This window comes from Phacochoerus africanus, chromosome 1 (assembly GCF_016906955.1).
Source record: "Phacochoerus africanus isolate WHEZ1 chromosome 1, ROS_Pafr_v1, whole genome shotgun sequence".
NCBI lineage: Eukaryota > Metazoa > Chordata > Mammalia > Artiodactyla > Suidae > Phacochoerus > Phacochoerus africanus.
Window position 1 is genome coordinate 249,045,087 of NC_062544.1, and position 10,628 is coordinate 249,055,714.

Consider the following 10,628-nt stretch of genomic DNA (forward strand, 5'->3'; position numbering starts at 1 on the left):
CAAGATATTGAATATAGTTTCTTATGCTATGCAGTAGGTCCTCTTTCTTTATTTTATATATAGCAGTGTATCTTCCCCTTTAGTAACCATGTTTGTTTCCATGTCTGTGAGCCTGTTTATGTTTTGTAAATAAGTTCATTCATATCACTTTTTAGATTCCACAGAGGAGTGATATCATATGATATTTGTCTTTCGCTGTATGGTTCACTTCACTTAATATGATCATCTCTAGGTCCATCTGTATTGCTGAAAATGGGATTATAAGTGTTCTATACATTTTAATGTATTGAGTATGTAATGGACATTTTCTGATCTTTTTCTGCCATCTAGTGGTATACTTGATGGTTTGTCTTTTTTTTTTTTTTTTTTTTTTTAAGACCAGTGTAAAAATTTTATTTTATTGGAATCACAGATTTAGGTCATGTAATAAGTTCAAAATTGTGAATAAACAAAAAGAGAAATTCAGTGTATGCATTATATGAGACTTTTATGATACCAGTCAATTGCAAAATTTTTCCAGGGTTCTCTCTCATTTCATACAAAATATAAAACTTCAAGGTTAGAATGAGCTGGAAATGGCTATTGGTCAAAAATCACAATCTCTTCAATGAAGCACCAAAGTAACTAAATGGAAAATAGGAGATTTAAAATTTCTAACTAGCTATTACATATTGTTTTAGACTTTATAATTGTGAAACACTTATGTGACAGGTATTTTTTAAGCACATATACACATAATAGTTCTTTTATTTATGGTATATATCTTGAATAAAAATGTATATAACATCACTGAATATTTGTTGGCTTAACACTAACTGTAGACATTAACTGTCTTTAAAAGTAGGAAAATGAAAGTGATTTAGAAGCCTACAATTTAGAAGGCTAGAATAACTATTGGCAAGCTCTTCTGTTTGAGATAGACCCTATCTTCTTTAGTGAAGGGAGAGTCACAAGAGAAAGCAGCTATAGGTGGCATGAATAGAGAATGCCATGCATTTCTAAAATAAAACATCAAAATGACAAGTTCAGTAGCGTGAACAACTTACAATGGTTATCATATTCAAGGGCAATATTGACAAGTTCATACACTTTTGAAAAGTTTTGTCAGACATCAGTCTGATTAATGAACACCCCATCCAATGCCATATACTCCCCAGGAAGTAAGGATGTAAGCATTTTGGAATAGTATTCTGTTTTATAAATATGTTTTGCTGAGGCAAAGTCACCAATTTTGACCTTTTGGGTAAACAGTTCAATTATTTTATGCAATGCACTTTCTAGCAACAAAATTTTTAAATTGAAAAAATATGTGTATATACCTATCAATACTACTCTCTTAAATTTAAAGCACATAAATTTATCTCATTACACAAAATGTATAGTTTTTTTGTTTTGTTTTGTTTTTTGGTTTAATTATTTATTTATTTTTTGCTTTTTAAGGCTGCACCCATGGTTAAGGGTGAAATTGGAGCTGTAGCTTCCCACCTACACCACAGCCACAGTAACGCCAGATCCTTAACCCACTGAGCAAGGCCAGGGACCAAACGCATAACTTCATGGTTCCTAGTCAGATTTGTTTCCACTGTGCCACAGTGGGAACTCCTAAATGTACAAATATTTAAGAGTTCATTTGACTTTAAAAATACAGTGATGGATTTTAAAACTACAGAAAATGACATTTTCATTTAAGGCTAATGTAAATGAAATTGGTAAACTTTATAAATATGTATATTTAATTATAGTATCTGTTTTTGACATATGAATACATATATACAAAGACAAATATAACATTTAAAATACATCAACTTCTATCAGGTCTATATGTATGTGTACTATATATTTGTATGTATTTAAACTATGTATGTATATATACATAGTCATTTATATAAATCAGATACATATAAAATCATATATATACTATATACAGTAACCAAGTTTTTAATCTAATACCCTGTCCAAATAATTTTTATATTATTTTTTTCTTCAGGAATATTTTATTGTTTATGAAATAAAGTTTTATTTCTAAACTTTAGGTAACTATTTCTTAGTGTTAGATTTTTTCCTATTAAAATCAATAAATAACTCCAACTATTTAAGCCTATTCATTATTAATTTTATTACAAATACCTAATAGTCAAGTTAAATGACAAGGGCATTTTAAGGATTTTTGATATGTATTTTCATATCACCATCCAAAAAGCCAATAAAAACTCTGAGAAACAATTTCCAAGTAAGTATCAAAAGCCTTAATATTTTATGCCCTTTGACTACATATTTCCACTCTTATAAATTTGCCCAAAGGAAACAATATAAAATTTATACAGTGCTTTAAGCCCAAAATTCATATCAGTGACATTTATTACTTTGAAATATTGGAAACCATGTAAAAATTCAATAATATTTATGCAAACTATGATAAAAAGTATATTCTTTATGAGATATAGTCATTATAATTACAACAAAAATCTGCAACATGGAAAACATAGACAATATAATAAAAGTAAAAATACGTATATAGTACATTAGCACTACTTAAAAAACCATACAACGATACTAGAAAACCCACCCAAATAACACTAACCACGGTTGAATAATCGGGATAGAAGCCACCTTTTATTTTTAAACATTTTTTTTGTACTTACACATTATCTAAACAAGCAAGTATTGATATATCAGGAAAAATATTTCATTAATTTTGCAATTTACCTTTGTGGCTCAGCAGTTCATAAACCCAACTAGGACCCATGAGCATCCGGGTTCAATTCCTGACCTTGACCAGTGGATTAAGGATCTACCATCGCTGTGAGCTGTGGTGTAGGTCACAGATACAGCTCAGATCCCCTGTTGCTGTGGTTGTGCTGTAGGACAGCAGCTATAGCTCCAATTCGACCCCAAGCCTAGGAACTTACATATACTGCACAAACAACCCAAAAATAGCAAAATGTAAGAAGAAAGAAAAGTAATTTCATTAATTTTTTTTTATAATATAACTCATGCAAATCTACCTTTCCCAAAATGGAATCATTTAACTTCAGAATTATTTACTTAAGGTGGATTTTAGCAAAACAGAATCCTAGAAATTGATGTTTATAATTGTTAACAACTCATTCTCTTCTCCCAATAATTTCTTCAAGTTTAAGAGAACTCACAGATGAACACATACTAGAAAATGTTTCTTTTCTTCTGCTATATGAATATTGCATAACTATGACTAATTCTAGATATTAGAAAAGGGTAGCTCTTCCTAACTGGTGCAGAATAGGTGAGAAAACTACTTACAATTTACAACAGCAGTTCCTAAACTACAAGCCAAAGAACTCCAGAGAGAAAGTTTTTGTAAAGATTCATAGATCCATGGTTATACCAAATATCTACAGATAAAAATGTGTATTTCGTATACCTAATATAATTATAAACTCAGTGAAGGGACCAGTGTGATTATTATATTTGAATTAATAAATGGATAAATTAAAGTTTTGTGGCAAATTAATAGTAAAATTTTAACTGAAAGTATAAATTCATTGGGTATTTTTTGAATTAATGAATGGCAGAATTGTGGCTTTTATCACTTATAGGTCTAATATTGATTTTAGTATTACAATGTAGATTTATAGTAAAAACCATGATTCTTGATTCTTAAACTGTAGTGTCCATAGGGATCACATGAAGTGTTTACAATAAAAATTTTACTGCTTAATCCTAGAGACTGCAATAGAAATTTTGGGGAAAATATTAAACATTCTGGAGGATTCCAGTGTGTGTGATCTTTGACCTTGGTTTTAAACACAGCCCTTAAATGTCAGAAACAACTAGACACTTAGGAGATACAATAAAGTGCTTGTCTAAAGAAGGAAGCAGCACCATTGCAGCCTAATAATAAGCATTTTTAGTCTATTAGGAAGATGATGTTCAAAATAGGAAGTTGACACTAAATACTGAAAAAAGTCTAATCTAACTTAGCAATAAGAACTCATGTCCAGAGGGCTAACATCATGTACACAAACAAGCTCTATGTATATGTGCGCATATGTGTACACACATGTATGTGAATGCACATGCGTGCATGATAAATTACCCTCTGGGGTTCTGGAAAATAAACTATTTCAATTGCTTCTGTGTTTGCTTGTTGTGTTGTTAAACAGGAGGGCACTAACCACACTATGTATTTCCTTGGGGTGTCCCTATTCTTAATTTACTCTGAGAGGTAAATAAGTACTCAAATCTGAGTGATTAGTGTTTTAGAAAATTCTTGACATTTTAAAACATAGCCATTTTTGCAAAACTGCTCAAATCAAATCTTAAACAAATAAAGGATCATGTTGTTATTAAATACCAGAAACCTCTCCAGTGAGGCAGAATTTAAATGTAACAAACACATAACACCTCTTCGTAGTTACTATTTCTGAGGCTTCTGTTGTTTTTTTGTTTTGTTTTTTCTGCCCTCATGTCTTCTCTATTTTCTTCTCATACTGGCTTGCAGCTAGCAGGAGCCACTCTCAAATGGTGATGTGATTTTGCCCCTGACCCTTGCTGTGACTGTAGATTTTGTAATCTAAGTCAATTTCACTCACAGCAGGGGCATTGGTAAAGTGTTTCAGTTCTGAACAGCAAATTGGTTAAACTCTTCAGTTTTGGATGTCCAACGGATATCCATGGGCAACTGACTTCCATAAAACCAAACAAAGGGCGTCTAGTCCCAGTGTGACAAATATATACTTTATATGCTCAACTGAGATACAGTGATGCTTATAATCTTTAGGCTCAAATATTCAGATCTTGGTTTGCTGACCACTTGTATTATTATCTGTAATCTAAGCAATGCTTTACAAGGATATAACTCTCCCATTCTCAAAGAAGCTAAATTATGGCACACCATAAAAAATGGGGCAAGATATTGTACAAGTTTCAAATTTGTGGCATTGCAAACAACCATCAGGTAGGCAAACCAAGTATAAGCTGGCTCATATGTAAAAGAAACTCAGAAGCAGCCTTAATCTAAATTCCTGGAAAAGAAGAGCTTCTCTGATGGTATGGAATAGTATTTCAAATAAGAATAAGTTGAATAGTTTGTAGAGCATGAGCTAGAAACTCAAGGGCCTGCTGAAGAACATAATTATATGAATTGGGCTATATGTGGGACAATAAGAAATGGTGGGGCCAGTGACAAATTGGTTAATACATGATTCTCCTAAAAGACTTTTAATTCAAAAATAACTAACACACATACAAGGACACTGTGACAACAAACAAACAAACAAACAAACAAAAATGTATGTGGGCCCAATTTGTTCCATAAGAGAGACCCTTGTATAAATCCGTCATTAGAGTTAGACTCAGGAACTTCTCCAACCTAAATGTTCTCCCCTTCTGAAAACTTTGATTTATTCTTCAGTTTTCCAACAGGGGCCCTGCATGCAACTCTGTAGCCCTTTTCAGCTGTGTGTTATTCTGATTAGAAACTTTTGGCCAACACATAATATTATTTCAATGGTTTAAATTCAGAAAGACATGCATGGATGATCCTTGATTCTTAAGATATTAGAAGGCACTAGATAAGCTGTATAATTAATGATAAAGCTTTTTATTAAAATGCTTTAAGAAAATATGTGTTTTCTCCTCATTACTGTTTCTTTTGTTTAAGGCCCTGGCACACTGGGTTCAAATTCTGTGCACCTCAGCCTGAGAAGGGTCTGTAGAATGTTACCCACCATGTTTCTGGAGTTTTTATGAAATCAATTGTATAAGAATGCAGTGTAACATAAAACTAAATTCTTAGTGAACAAAATGAGAGATGAGAATTCTGCTGAAACTGAGCTTTGAAAAGAGATGTATGTGGAACTCAGTCCATCCTTTGAACATGCCATGAAGCTTAGTAGTCTCCTGAAATCTACACTTTATCTCATGATTACATGAGCCAAATTTCTCACCTGAAAATTTGAGAGAAAATTTGCGTTACCCTTATGTTAAAGTAGATCTTAATGGTTTTTCAGGAAAGAAATTCTTTTGATCATTTGAATTTCAGTTAAAGTTTAAGCCTATTGAAATGAATTGATCACAGAGTAGCATAGAACTTTTGGTTTGATCTACGTTGCTTAATTTGTATACATATGGAAAAAATACAACATCTGTTTGTCCATTCAAACCATGTCTATATTCTTTAAGAACAGGCACTCCAATGTCCTTATAGGCTGGAAGGAAATATCAGTAACTAGAAATGATAGTTCCTTATGAGCATTCTACAAATTTGGAGGGTAAGAGGACTCAAAATTACAAGCAGAAGTATGAATTTTCTGTATCTAAAGACAAAACTCTCCTTTATACAGCAGAGTATATTTTTTTCCCAAAAGGCTGAAAATATTTTTGGCTATTTAGATATAAATAAATTCTATTCATAGAGATTTCATTCTGGCTTATGTATTGAAACAGATATAATTCAAAGAGATTGTTCCATCCCATCTCTCCCCCAACAAGTTTCTATTTTATCCTCTCTGTAGCTTTCAAGTTATGAAATTTCAATCCCCTAGAATCGCTTTAGGCCTCTTGGCTGTTTTTTCAACCTTATAACCAGCACAGAGTGCCTGGCACATAATTATTTCTCAACAAATAATGGATGAAATCAATGAGTTAGAAAAGACTCTTTACTCATGTACCAGAAGTAGAGGTATTGACTTACTTTCCCCTGAAAATGTCCCAGAAAATAGAATTTAAAATGTTTAACAATTGGTCTAATATATATGGGTCTGCTAGTAAGCTGCCAGGTAGGAACAACATACATGATTTTCTTACATGTATGATGTACATTTCTTACATTTTCCATTTTATGTGTAGTTAAAAACTGTGACATTTGACAAGTAGATCAAATAAAGACTTTTTTCATTTTTAAAAGTTTCATTGAAGTATAGTTCATTTACAGTCTTGTGGTAATTTCTACTGTACCACAAAGTGATTCAGCTATACATGTACACACTTCCATTTTTTTTTCAGAATATTTTCCCATTTAGATTATCGCAGGATATTGGATCTGTGCTATATAGGAGGTACCCATTGGCCAGTGAAGACTTTGGAATCAATCTAGGGTCTATTGGTAATTTCTCCTCTTTTTTTTTTGTTTTTGTTTTTGGTTTTTTTTTTTTTTTTGCTATTTCTTGGGCCACTCCTGCAGCATATGTAGGTTCCCGGGCTAGGGGTCGAATCGGAGCTGTAGCTGCCAGCCTACACCAGAGCCACAGCAACGCAGGATTCGAGCCGCGTCTGCGACCTACACCACAGCTCACAGAAACGCCGGAACCTTGACCCACTGAGCAAGGGCAGGGATGGAACCCGCAAGCAACCTCATGGTTCCTAGTCGGATTCGTTAACCACTGCGCCACAACGGGAACTCCAATTTCTCCTCTTAAGGAAGGGCTAGAATACATAGCTCAGTCATATGTAGGTCTAGAAAAGTTTATATATTACATTTTAAATTTGTGAACATACCTGTGAAAATTTTCTGAAGATTTTTTTAAATAAGCATTACAATGATTAAATATTTTTAATTACTCAATGAATTTTATTACATTTATAGTTGTACAACAATCATCACAACCAAATTTTATAGCATTTCCATCCCAAACCCTCAGTGCATCCCCCTACCCCCAACCTGTCTCATTTGGAAACAGATTTCTTATTCACAGACTCAGCATCTGTCCTGCAAAGAAGCTCATTATGTCATTTTTTTAGATTCCACATGTAAGTGACAGCATTTGATGTTGGTGTCTCACTGTAAGACTTCACTTAGCATGATAATTTCTAGGTCCATCCATGTTGCTAAGAATGCCAGTATTTCTTTCCTTTTAGTGACTGATTAATATTCCATTGTGTATATGTACCACATCTTCTTTATCCACTCCTCTGTCAAGGGACATTTAGGTTGTTTCCATGTATTGGCTATTGTATATTGTGCTGCAATGAATGTTGGAGTACATGTGTCTTTTCGAGTCATGGTTTTCTCTGGATAGATGCCCAGGAGTGGAATTGCTGGATCAAATGGTAGTTCTATGTTTAGTTTTCTGAGAAATCTCCATATTGTTTTCCACAGTGTGGTTGCACCAACTTACATTCCCACCAACAGTACCATAGGGTTCCTTTTTCTCCATACCCTCTCCAACATTTTTGTTTGTAGACTTTCTGATCATGGCCATTCTGGTCATTGTAAGGTGGTACCTCACAGTGGTTTTGATTTGCATTTCTCTAATAATGAGTAATATTGAACATCTTTTCAAGAGTTTTTTGGCTATCAGTATGTCTTCTTTGGAGAATTGTCTGTTTAGATCTTCTGCCCATTTTTTGATGGGTTTTTTTGTTTTTTTTTTGGTATAGGAGGTGTTTATAAATTTTGGAGATTAATCCCTTGTCAGTCGATTCATTTACAAATATTTTCTCCCATTCTGTGTGTTGTCTTTTCATTTTTTAAGAGTTTCCTTTGCTGTGCAGAAAACTTTAAGTCCCATTTGTATATTTTTGTTGTTATTGTCATTACTCTTAAGAGGTGGATCTGAAAAGATGTTGCTGTCATTTATGTCAGAGAGTGTTTGGCCTATGTTTTCCTCTAAGAGTTTATTTTAATGAAGATTGTGCTATTGTCTTTATGAAAAATGGTGAATTATTAGTTAATGTATTTTTTTCTCAGTTATCTATGGGTTAAGAAAAGCTTTTAATATTTTACAAGATTATATTCATTTTGAATATGTGGTTTATTTCTTATTCACATAAAATAAGGGAATGCAGAAAATATGCTGATGGCTGTTTTTTGGATGTTCATGTTACTGAATATTAATAAAATTTTTTGATCTGGAGGTCAAAAACATTTTTTTATTTCCAAAACTTTCTAGAACTGTCTGCATTTTTCCTTTGGAAACAGAGACAATATATGGAAAATATTTAGCTGTTTGGGAAAATCAATTGCCACATAATACATCAGTTACCACACAAATGTCATATAATACACTGAAGTGGTTACAAAACAACATGGTTTAATTTTATTTGTTTGTTATTTGCACGTAAATATTTTCCACATGAATAACGTCAAAATATCCTCTAATTCAAGCAGAAACTCACAAACACCATTTGTTTCTTTTCTATAAAAATCTTAACATGTAAGATTTACTTAGAAGTTCTTGCTGAAACATGAAAGCTGAGGAAAATCCTATTAAATCATTTGCTCAGGTAAAATATCACAAACCACAACAGTGTGTCAATTGAAAGAAAAAAAAGTACAATGTAAAAGCTGAGTCAAGTTTATTCAGTGTCTTACTGAGGACTATAGTCCCAGAAATAGCCTCTTAGTAGCTCTAAGAAACTTTTCTGAAGAGGTAACAGGGAAGGTCAGTATAAGTGTGACCTTGGTGAAGGGAGTACATTCAGCCAAGCACCCATCTCAGTAGAAAGCCACTGCTAGTCATGAGGAGCTGGTGATTTTAATGCTTTTCTAGGAGTGGGAAGATACAAAAATCCAAGTTCATAAAAAGTTTCTCCAGAAAAAACACAAGCCTCTTTTTCCAGTTTTCCCAAAGCACAGAGTGCCTCATTCCACCCTGAATTCCTTTCAGGGTGTGTGTGTGTGTGTGTGTGTGTGTTGAACATCTGCAACTGCAGTGGCTAATGACCTGATTCTTGTAGAACAGGTGGCAAATAATATTCCAATATTCATTCCTAGGAGTAATTTTTTTAAAGGAGTATAAATGGAATAGGAGTTACAGGATTCTAGAGTTTGGGAAAGCAACTGAGAAAACCTGGGTTCTTACTACCATAATCTTAATTAAGAAATAATCTACAGTTCCTTAGAACATTATTTCTGCCTGTCTTGTTCAAAAATAATCCACATATGTCACCATATATGTTGAGATGTTTCTACTAGTTACCTCCTGGTAGATTTTCGAAGTGCTGATCACAATCTACATTTTTTCTCAAATATCAACTGCCACCCCTATTTGTGTTCCAAAGGTAGCTGGCGAAAATTTGTGATTCATATCATAATTTTCAAAATCAAGCTTATAGGTTTGATGTCATTTGAACCATATTCTAGCAAATTGAAATGTAGCAATTGTAAATATCAACAAAATCTTCATGGTTATGAGATCAATGTCTAGATTTTCTTTTGTTAACTTCTGGCTCAGTTTTGAAGTTAAAGGATTACCCATTTCTTGACACTATAGAAATGTAATTATAAATATCTTTTACTATATTAGGACCTCATGCCAACTAAAGAGTTGACATATATCAAGTGCTCTCCTTTGATCATAATATCATTGGGATATGAAAAGTTTATTTGGAATGTATTTTCATTCATCTGCAACTTTTCTATAGGAATGAAATGGTTGAAATATTATAGACAATACTAAAGGCAGAAGACAAGCTAGGATTCTTAGGTGAAAGTTATTAAAATGATTTTTAAAATAATACTGAATTTTTTCATATTGAGAACTGGTATGGAAGAGCCCCTCAGCATCAAGGGGGATAAAAAGACAGTATTTGCAACAGAAACAAAAGTAATTTTTTTTTATCCATACTGGAACTGTAGCATCAAGGCTATTAAGTATATAGTTTCTCTTGTCCTCATGCCAGGTAACTTTTGGGATTTGATGTAAACA

At 32.9% G+C, this 10,628-nt stretch overlaps 1 long non-coding RNA gene across 1 annotated transcript in view; it reads left to right on the forward strand.

The window, feature by feature from the left end:
• LOC125113474 (uncharacterized) overlaps positions 1-6,866 on the forward strand; it is an 82,150-nt gene extending 75,284 nt beyond the window's left edge. The window contains exon 3 of the long non-coding RNA XR_007131467.1: positions 5,642-6,866. This is a non-coding gene — a long non-coding RNA (uncharacterized LOC125113474). The remainder of the gene's footprint in view (positions 1-5,641) is intronic.
• Positions 6,867-10,628: the final 3,762 nt, after the last annotated feature.